This window comes from Chinchilla lanigera, unplaced genomic scaffold, assembly GCF_000276665.1.
Source record: "Chinchilla lanigera isolate Chin_1 unplaced genomic scaffold, ChiLan1.0 scaffold00034, whole genome shotgun sequence".
NCBI lineage: Eukaryota > Metazoa > Chordata > Mammalia > Rodentia > Chinchillidae > Chinchilla > Chinchilla lanigera.
In genome coordinates, this window is record NW_004955435.1 from 20,925,705 (window position 1) to 20,937,488 (window position 11,784).

The 11,784-nt window shown below is 37.1% G+C and overlaps 1 pseudogene; it reads right to left on the minus strand.

The window, feature by feature from the left end:
- Positions 1-973: 973 nt before the first annotated feature.
- On the minus strand, positions 974-1,570 carry LOC102009982 (annotated as a pseudogene).
- Between the last annotated feature and the right edge of the window lie 10,214 nt (positions 1,571-11,784).

The following is an 11,784-nucleotide window of genomic DNA, read 5'->3' on the forward strand; positions in this document are numbered from 1 at the left end:
TAGACAGCATAAAAACAACAAAAAGAGTTCGGGCATAGTGCCACATACCTGTAATCCCAGCACTCAGGAGGCTGAGGCAGGAGGATTGTTGCGAGTTCAAAACTGGGCAACAAAGTGAGCTCAAGATCAGCCTGAACTGCATAGCGAGACCCTGTCTCAAAAAGAAAAAAAAAAAGAAAAAAAGAGTAACGTGGTAATTCTTCACTGTGTAATTCTGTCCATTAGTAACACCAAGATAAAAATCTGATAGTCCATTCAGTTGGATTATGCTCCCTTGTGTGCTACTGAGCAACAAAAAAGTAGGTATACTATGTCAAGCTTTTTTGTTTCTTTTTTTTTGAAAAGCAGCTCAGTGATTGAGGGGTTGGTTAATACAATACAGATATTATAGGGGAAAAGTACAAAATAGCACTTTAACACCAGCAGCAGTATTTATCTCATTATGGTAATCACTAAGGATATTATTAATTTTCTTTATTTGCTTTTCTTAGAACATAAATCAAAGCCATTAACTTGAATCTGAGTTATATACACAATATATACGTAGCCTTAAGGAAAATACTCTTTGTAAGTAACATTACATTTCAAAATATTGGAAACAGTATGTGCTGATTTGTATTTTGACTTGATGGAACAAGAGAACAACATTCAGCTGGGAGGGTTATACTGACAACAAAGCTCTGAAGTTCAAAGTGTCTTCCTCTCTCTTTGTACTTACTACAGGCTCTAAAACGTCCTGAGAGGATTTATCATGAGAAAAATATCAACCATACCTCTAATATATACTTTGGAAGGAACTAATGAGAAAGCAAATTGGAAAGGGAAACTTCATCCTTGCTTTCAAATAAGTGGTCTTAATGTTTCTTCTTTAGAAAAAGTTTCAGTCAGTTTATTATAAATATATCTAAAGCTTTAATTTTTGCAGCTTTCGGGTAAAGTCTAGCACTGTGTTTACATGAAGTCCATGAGAAGAGGTCAGTAGAGATCATCTAATCTTAAGTCGTGACATCATCCACTCAAGCCCTTGGCATAATCCTTCGCCAGTTAGAGCACAGCATGCCTGGATGTGCCATTGGTGATTTTTTTTTTTTTTTTTTTTTTTTTTGGTTTTTCTCCGGTACCGGGAACCGAACCCACGACCTTGCGCTTGCCAGGCAGGCGCTTTTGCCGCTGAGCTAAATCCCCAGCCCCCATTGGTGATCTTTAATAGAAGTGAGCTGCAAGAACTGGGAGATCTCTGCTGCAGTCATACCTTCTTTAACATCTTGTTTACTAGCAAAAATCAGCAGTCCAGCTTTCCTTACTTCCTCATGAGCCAACATTTTGTAGAGTTCTTCTCTAGTTACAGAAATCCTCTCTCTGTCTGCACTGTCCACGATTATGTGTTCCAGGATAAGGAAAGAGGTTCTTGGCCACCAATCTCCCACATCAGGAAACATGTATTATTAATCACTATCTCTTCTACATTACTTCCTATTGTAGGGGATGTATGTACACTTTCATTCATAGAAAACTGGTAAAGGATGGTAGTTTTCCCTGCATTACCCAACCCAACAATGATAACTTTGTGTTCCTGCTCGCGGACATCACCACTGCATCGTCTGGGACGAGCCATGCGCGGCCACCGTCCTCCCTCAGTTCCTCACTGCCTTGGCGGTGACCACGTGGGCCCAGCCATTCTGTATATATCTTTCTCTACATTGTAAATATACTTATAAAACTATTTTAATGTCCGTGCCTGATAATTCCAAGATGAAGATCATTTGTGAGTTTGCCTTATTAAAATTTATTTGTTAATTCCCTACCACTTTGTTTGTAACTCTGTATTGTCTGTATTGTGCTTGTGATATGTTGTATGTCTGTTAATGTTTCCCTCCTTTTATCTTTAAAATAAAAAAAAAAGAATCTCACTCTTAAGGATTTCACACTCATGACTTAATAAAAAATAAAATTTATTTGGATGTATATTATATCTTCCTGCCTTTTTGCCTCATTGGTAAGTTTTTATTATATACTAGAAGATATATGCATTAGAAGATATATGTATATATATGGATATAAATATTAAAAGATATTGCATTGTATACTAGAAGATATATATATGAAGATGTATATCTTCACTATATGAAGACATATAAATGAAAATATATATGAAGATTATAATGTATAAAATATATACATTATATAAATATATGTGTACATTAGAGAGACAACTATGTAATATTTATCTCCCAAAAAGTTTTGCCATTTCCTCTGCAATAAAAATGAGAGTGTCTCTTTGACATATTGATATCATTTCCTTTGGATATATACCCAGCAGTGTGATTACTGGATCATATAGTAGTTCTACTTTTAGTGTCTTAGGAACTTCTATACTGTTTGCCATAGTGACTGTATAATTTCTATTCCTATCAACAATGTGTAAGAGTTTGTCTTTCAAAGTTTATAATAGTGATGCACACATGCCCGTGTTTATAGTAGCAGAATTCACAATAGCTAAGCTGTAAAAATACCTAGATGGAAATATGCTAGAAATAGATGAATGGATAAATAAAATGTGGTAGGTGTACTTAAGAGAGGATTATTTAGCTCTAAAGGAGAATGAAGTCATGTCATTTCTAGGAAAATGGATAGAACTGGAGATCATTATAAGTGAAGCAAGCCAGTTCAGAAAGTTAAAAAATTGTATGCTTTATTTTACATCAGAAATCTAAGAATAAGTACAAAAACAAAGGAGAAAGGACAGGAAACGAGATGGTAGTCTCCAGGTGATGGGGAAGGGACTTAGGATGGGGGGAAGGGAAGGGAGAGTGGGGTAACAGGGACGAAAATAATTAAAATATGTGCATATACCAATAAATCATCTCACATCTCATTATGCTGTGCTACTAGTGTGTTGTTTGGTTGTTTCTTTGCTCAGTGATTATTCCCTTTGCTTTAGAGAAGATTTTAGTTTTATGCGACTATCATTTGTCACCTTTCTTGCTGTTGCCTGTGCATTCGGGGTGACATCAAGGAAGTCATTGTCCAGACCAATGTCCTGAAGCATTTCCCCTGCATCTTCTTTTAGTAGTTTCATACTTTTGGTTCATACCCTTAAGTCTTTAAGCCATTTTGAGTTGATTTCTGTACCAGGTGAGAGATTGGTTTTATTCTTCTGCATGTGAATATCCAATTTTTCCAGTATAATTTATTGAGCAAAGCTTCCTTTTCTTCAATGTGTGTTTTTAGCCCATCAAAAATCACTTCACTATAATTCGTGGGGTTATTTTGGTGGTCTGTGCTTTGTTTCATTGCTCTGTGTGTCAGATTTTATTCCCAAACCAGGCTGTTTTGATTACTATTGCTTTGTAAGTATATTTTCACTGTAAAGATCTCTCATCTGTTTGGTTAAATTTATTCCAAGCTATTTTATGTTGTTTTGTAGCTAATTTTGAGTCATTACACATGGGGTTGTTCTCTTGATTTCATTTTTAGATAGCTCACTACTAACATAATGAAATGTTGCTAATTTTTTTGTGTTCATTTTGTATCCTTAAACTTATTTGTATCCTTAAACTAAATTTCTTCATTTGTTCCAACAGTTTTTTCATGGAGTCTGTAGGGTTTTCCATATATAAGACTGTGTCATCTGCAAGCAAGGTATGAAGACATATGAACTGGAACAAAATAGTATCTTATGATGGTTTTGATTTGTATTTTCCCAAGGATTAGGGACGCTGAGTATCTTCTTGTGTATTTATTAGTCATCTGTATATCTTTTGGTGAAATATCTATTCAAGTCTGGAGGTGAATTTTATGTCAGTTTTACTGTGCTAAGGGATGTCAAGATTTCTGGTAAAATATTATTTCTGAATGTGTCTGTGCTAGTGTTCACAGAAGAGATTAGAATTTGGGTTTGTAGCTTAAATAAAGATCACCTCACCAATGTGAGTGACATCATCCAATCTGATGAGGATCTGAATAAAAGGAGAGGTGCATTTTCTCTGTCGACTTGAGCTGGGACATCTATGTTCTCTTGTCCTCAAAGAATTGTACTTCTGGTTCTAGAGTGTATGAACTGGGATATGTATCACTGGCTTCTTTGGGTCTCAGGCTTTCAGGTATAGGCTAAATAAACTACACCTTTAGTTTTTTTGGTCCTTCACATTGTATATACCAGATTGTGGGATGCCTCATCCTCTATTACCACACAAGCTAGTTCCTCATAGTAAATCTCTTTCTATAAATCACTACATATCCCAGTTTTTCTGTTTCTTTGGAGAATCCTGATGTGCACAAAATCCTTTGCTTTTTTTGGTCTGTACTGAACCTTGGCCTTCACACTGAACTACACCCCCAACTCTTTTTTATTTTGGATATGTGTCTCACTAAGTCACTGAGTTGCCCAGGTTGGGCTCAAATTTGTGGGTTTACCTGCTTCAGTCTCCCAGAGTGCTGGGATCACAGGTGTTATGGTTTGTGTCTAGGTGTCCCCCAAAGCCTCATGCGGTCATGGGGCAGGCTTTTACAGTTTGATTGATTATGGGTGTGAGAGCTACACCCACCCTGGGGTGGATAGTTTGCATATGTAAGGGAGAGGAAGAGGCTGCTTGCGGCCATTTCTCCCTTTTAGTGCTTGTTGCTTTTGCTGTGTTCTGCCACCGTGAGCTGTAGCCCTTTGCCATGTGCCCCTCTGCCATGTGCCCCTCTGCCTTGTAACCTGCCAAGTATGGACTGAAACCTCTACAAACTGTAAGCGAAATAAACCTTCCCTTCCTTAATTTGGGGCATCAGGTATTTCATCCCAGCAAGGAGAGAAAAGTAACCAAGACAATAGGTATGTGCCACAATACCCATCATTTGCCGATTTTTAAAATGTCTTATGTCTTTGTAGTTAAGGCACAGTTCTTGACATATTCTGGACACATTTTTCTTCTCAAATACATAATCTGAAAATACATGTTCCCATCCTTTGGGTTTCTCTTTTCATCCTGTTGATAGTGTCCTTTAATACTCAAAAGTTTTTAATTTTTATGAAGTCCAGTTAACACATTTTTTTCTCTTGTTGCCTGTGCTTTTGATGTCATATACATGAAATCACTGCCAAATCCAATACTTTTTTATTTTAAAGAGGAAAAAACAAAAACAAAATGACAAAAACAAAGACAAAAAAAAAATACACAAACTATAAAAGTGGTCCAGAATTTCAAAACAAGATGATAGGAAATCAACAATGGCTGTTGTTTTACTTATTGTTATCTTCAAAGTATTTGCCCAGATTACCAGATACAGGCATGCAAGACTGATCAATTAAATGTTACCTGTTCCTTTCACTAAACTAATAGAAATTAGTAGTACAATTATCTTAGCTGTCTTGTGTATATATACATATGTTTTTTTCCTTTCCTTCTTTCTTTCTTTTCCCTTTTCCCTCATCCTAGTTGTTCTTTCCTATTGAGCAGTTTCTTTCCCTTTCACAGTATCTATTGTACCTTTCAAATTTTATTTACTCTTTCAGGTTTTTATACTAGGGAGACAATATGGTGTTTACACATGCAGGTCTGATTTATTTCACTTATGAGTATGGCCTTTACTTGCATCTATTTACCCATAAAAGCTTTGAGTTTATCTTTCTTTGTAGCTGAGTAACACTCCATTGTATAAAAATGCCACATCTTTTTTTAATCTATTCCTCAGTTGATGGGCACTTCAGTTGTTTCCAAGATTTTGCTATGACAAATTGTGCTGCTATAAACATAGGGACACATATATCACAAGTCCAATGTTATGAAGTTTTCTCCCTGTGTTTTCAAAGAGTTTTCTAGTTTTAGTTGTTATACCTGGGTTTTTCACAACATTTATAGCTCACTTTGCATGTACTGTAACTCAGTATGTATACAACTTCCTTCTTTTGCACGTAGCTACCTAGTTTTCTCAACATCATTTATTGCACCATTAAAATTTTAGATTGCAATTTTGCCTCATTAAGAGCACAAAATATTTCATTAAGAATGTAGTATGTTTGTATCACAATCTGTGTCCTTTGTGTATAAAAATTTGGCAAATCTATTAAGTTTAAGAGTTGTTAGATTTTAGGAATAGTAAAGTTCATCTTTTCTAGATTAGCTTAATCTACTAAAGACAACTATGTAAGAATTCAAGATAGTACGGGATAAAAGCATTAAAAAAAGACCTATCATTGAACCTGCAGTCTGCTTGGCTTAGAGGTGCAGAGTCTGAACAGAAAAACAGAATGTCATGAGCTTTAAGTGGATTTAGAAACAGAGTGAAAGAACACTGATTTAGGAGAATCAGCCTGGAAGTGGGAGGGTGCAGGTTCTGACTCCACTTCCAGGAGTCCTATAGGTGCAGAAAGCCACTCCCTGAGAGTGACAGAGAGCATGTGGCTAGCAGGGAGATGTTGGGAGAGCATCAAGAAGAGGCTTAAAGAGATGGAAGTGTTGGAAGAGTGGAATAGGAAGGACTGGAATAAAAGACTGCAGTGGAAGATGCCCAGGGGAAGGAGTGAGATGAGCTGAGCTGAAGGTGAATAGAGAAGAGAGGGCCCAAGGGAAGTGCATGTGGGCAGCAACTGGACTGAGGAAAAAAAGAAAAGAAATAGGAATTCAAAGTAGCAACATGGAATTAACCCTCTGGAAGATTCTATAAGGAACTTTAGTATTTCTTAAAGTCTTGCTGCCATAAACGTGACAAGTCAGGCACAGGAGTAAGTTAAATAATAATAAAATAATTGTCAAATACAAGTTGATCACAGCTTGAGTCAGGGTGTTCTGTCATTGTTTAACAAAAACTAAATGGTTAGAAAACAACAGTAGGGCTGTTTCTCAATGCTGCTTGAGTGCTAATGAGTAACACCAGTGCTTCAGAAATTGAAGAGGATCAAAGAGTTTTCAAAAGTCAGTCATGGGTGCTAAATGCTTGCTGCTCCGTGAGGACATAGCCAGTGTCCACAGATAGGTCTAATAACTAGCCCCATTTCTTCTGAACCAAAAAGAATTATGCACCTGGTCACACTGACACAGGGCTCTTTGAGGGACATGGCACGTGCTCCTCAGCAGCATATGACCTTATACCAGCTTGCAGACTAGGGAGGAGTCCCAGAAGAGACAATATCACATCACCCTCTCTCAGGACCACTTCTCAAATTCATCTCTAAATTAGGTTGATTCTCCTCCTTAGGGGAAAGGTCAGGAGAATTACCCTCATGGAAAGCATCCCTTTGCATGAAAATCAAGAAGTAGGAAGGTGATATTTCCCCCCAACAAGTACAGGTAAACAAAATAAATGCATTACAATGGAATAATAACATCAAAAGTCTTTTAGGAACTAATTATCTCCTAATTTAAACAGGCAAAGCAGAGCTGGTAAATCTCATGGATGCATAACAATCCAGAGGAAGACTGCTACCCTATTAATGGTATTTACCAATCTAAAATGAGAAAAGTGGCTGCAATTTAGAGAAAGACAAACAAAAGCTGTGTCTGCCATTGTGTTTACAGAACTTGGTTTTTGGGGGTGATGAGGATGAAGATTTTCATCTCATCCCTGACTCAGATTCCATGTTTAAGCAGCTCTCTGATTATAATCTGACTGTCCATGTAAACTTCCCAACAGACGACAGATTGTGCTGAGCAGATAACACGTGTGTACACTTTTTCTCACAGAAACTTTGGTATCTGGTTGTTGTGAGCTATTATAAGGAGCCCAGTCACCTCTGAGAGGACTACAAAGTTTGAATTCTGGACCTTGCAAAGCTGAGGACCAGATCAAAGTCATGGTTACTACAATAAAATTTCAGATTTCCTTCAGGACACTTTGAATCTTTACTTGAATTTAAACATCCATTGTGCCCTAGTCCAGAAAGGGATTCAGTGATTAATGGGTTTGTGTCAAGCCTTTGTAGCACATGTACCTAACACATCTTAATTTGTTAAATGTCCCCTTGCCCTCTTCTCCCTCCTACTTCCCTCCATCTTGTTAGATTTTATGTTTTTCTTGCATACTGCGTTTTCCCTTTATAGTATTTGTAATTGTTATTTTTTATTAGTACAGGCATATGTGTGTAGTACATAAAGAATACTCCTATTGTGGGCATTTGGCACATGTCCATGACACATCATAATTCTCATTATGGCCCCTTCTCCTCTGCTTCCATCTTATGATCCCCTCTCCATTTGCAAAAGTTCTGTCTCCCTGTTTTCTATTACTCATCCTTTATTTTGCTCTTTAATTTATCTGCTCTTGGTTTCTCATATAAGAGAAACTATACAATATTAAAGCTTATGTGTCTGATTTATTTCACTTAACATTATGGATTCAAGGTGCATCCCTCATCTTTTAAATGAGTCAGATTTATTCTTTATAGCAGAGTAGTAGTTCATTGTGCATAAATACCACCATTTCTCTATCTGTTTATCTGTTGATGGATATAATGGCCACTTCCAAGAGCTATCTACTATGAGCTACACTTCTGTAAATACGGATATGCATGTATTGCTATAATATGATGTCTTTAACTCTTTTTAAGATATCTGGTAGAAGAATAGCCAGATCTAATGGAATTCCTGTTTTTAGTTTTTGAGGGTTCTCTGTAATGATCTCCACAGTGGCTGCAATACTTTACATTTCCACCAACCTATAGAACTGTTCCTTTTCCCTGCAGCCTCTCCAGCATTTCTTATTTGATTTCTTGATGATAGCCGTTCTTGCTGGAGTAAGATAGTACCTCAGTGTTGCTTTAATTTATATTTCTCTAATGGCCAGGAACAGTGAGCATTTCTTTATGTATTTGTGGGTCATTTGTACTTCTTCTGAGTTCTGTTCATTTTGGTTGCCCATTTGTTTGACTGGGTCATTTATTGTAGAGGAGGTGTCTAAGTTTTTCGAGTTCTTTATATATTTTAGATATTAGTTCTCTGCCTGTCTTATGCTTTTAGAAATTGTTAGCAATTATTTGTCCTTGGAAAGAAAGGATCAGAATTTCAATAGAAAAGAATCAGGTACAACTTAGGAACGTAAGGCATTTCCATAGTCTTGGTCTGAGGAAACAAGATGGTAGAGAGAGAGAAAGGCAAGGAGGCTGCTGTGACAAAGAGAGGACTAGGAAGGAAAAGCTTGCTGCCAGGCACCACACAATTAACTGCTTTGTCGTGAGGTGGCTCAAACCCTGCATCCTGGACACCTGACCTGTGCCGGACATGTCCAGCCGGATCACTGGTCACCACCTTACCCTGTGCACACCTCTAGGGTGGATCAGAACTTTTGAGGAACTTGTCACTTGTGGCCAGGAGACCAAGAGTAGACCAGAGATTGGTTGTTTATGACCTGCTCTGTGATTGAAAAAATTAAGCCAATGGCAAGACTACAGATTTCATACGAACACCCAAATTTGGGTTTCTACTTATTTTCTTAAAATGTAAAAAGAAATAAGCAGGCAAAACTGGACTCACTGACAAAATGGATCAAAGACTTTAATGTAAGATGAGAAACTCTGAAACTATTAGAAGAAAACATAGGGGAAATATTTCAAGATATTGGTACAGGGAATAATTTTCTAAGTAGGACTTCACAAATAGAGAGGGAAAAAGCAAAACTTCAAAAAATGAGATTACACCAAACTGAAAAGCTTCTGCATAGCAAAGGAAGCAATGAACAGAATGAGTGAACAGACAAACTACAGAATGGGAGAAAATATTTACCAAGTGGTTGTCTGGTAAAGATTAATACAATATTTAAAGAACTAAAAAGCTTAACGAGAAGAAAACATATAAATCCATTTTCAAATGGGCAAATGATATAAACAGACACTTCTCAAAAGAAGAAATAGAAATACACAATAAAGTTATGAAAAATGCTCAGTATCAACCACTAGGGAAATAAAAGTCAAAACTACAGTGAGATAACATCTTACTGCTAGAATGGCTACTATAAAAATAAGCAGAATGGCTACTATAAAATGAGCATACGGAGAAAAGGGAACTCTTGTTCACTGTTGGTGAGAATGTAAATTAGTACAGCCACTATGGAGAACTGTATAGCAGTTCCTCAACTAAAAATAGAACTACAGATGATCCAGACATTCTACTCCTCGATGTATCCAAAGGAAATGAAATCAGTATATAAAAGAGATACCTACATGCCCATATTTTTACGGACTATTCACAATAGCTGGTCTATAGAATCAACACGGGTCCCTGTTATGGTATGGATATTAAATGTCCTCTCACATCCATGTACTACAGGCTTAGCTGCCAGTCTGGTCCACTATTGGAAACAGGTGGGACATTTAGGAGGTGGAGTCTAATGGAAGAAAGTTAGGTCACTGGGGTTGTGCCTTTGAAGGGGATACTGGGACTCTGGTTCCTTTCTGTTTCTGTTCTTGCTTCTTGGCTGCCATGAGGTAAGCAATTTTTCTCTGCCATAAACTCCCCACCACAATGTACTGCACAAGCACAGACCTGAAAGCAAAGGGGGCAAAGTGACCATGTGCTGAATGAAACCTTTGGAACTGTGAGCCAAAATAAACCTTTTCTCTCTTAAAGGTGGTTATCTCAGGTAGTTGTCACAGTGACAGAAAGCTGACCAACATAGTGCTTATCAACAGATGAACCTATAAAAAAATTATAAAAAGGTTGATCAAAATATACAATGAATATTCAAACTTTAAAAATGTATGCAGTGAAAGACACATGGCCAATAATACTTCTCCAAATATTCACCCACATGATCAAAAATACAATGATTGCTGCTGCTAAGTGCCATGTGATGAAAAGATAGGCTAGTAAAAAATTACTGGGTTTCCCAGATTCACCAGACCTGGCACTATGTGACTTTTGGCTCTTCTTCCAAAAACAAAGTGATCGTGAAAGACAAACATTTTGAATCAATTCAGGACATCAATGTAGCCAAGACAGTGGAACTAAAGACATGAAAGAAGACTTTTAGAACTATTTCAGAAAGTGGCAAGGACAATGGGGTGTACTTGAAGTGAGGAGGAGTGTGTTGAGAGGATTAATGACAATTTGTCTTTTACTGTAATACATTTTTTGAAAAGTTAACAATTCATTGTATTTTTATCATTCCTCAAATATATACAATGGAATACTATTCAGCCACAAAGAAGAACATAATCCTGTTATTTGCAGCAAAATGGAACTGAAGGATATTAGGTTAAGCAAAATAAGCTAGACGTAGAAACACAAGTACTGCGTTTTGCTAACATGTGGAAACTAAATGATAAAGTTGATCTGAAAGTAGAATGAGCTGGGGGACAATACTGTAAAAAAGGGAGTTTGATATGATTGGTGCACACTCTGTGAATCCCATTAATATAACAAAATAAAAAGGAATAATACATCAGAAAGAAAGAAAAGAAATATGGTACATGTGTAGGGAACTTTCATGTCTTTTGGAATGAGACTGCTTTGCTTGTAACTTCCCAGCCAGCTGCACTAATGGGTAAACCAGCCCCACCATAATCTGTACATCAGGCTCTCACAGGATGAGGTCCTGGCCCTAATTAAATCTGTTCTAAAATTTTCAAAGCTTTCTAAATCAAGTGCTTCATGTTCAGCTGAGTCTCCCTTGCGGGATTTGTGTAATTCTTCCTTCTGTGTCCCCGCCGTACCTAAGGAGGAAACTCTTACCCTCCATCACACGCTGAGTGGTAAGGGACAGGTTCACAGCAGGACAACTGGTTGATTAGTTATGTAATTCAAAATTACTAGGTATTCAAATTAAACCGGACCAGTCAAATGCAAAATGTGCTCTTATGCTGGGCAT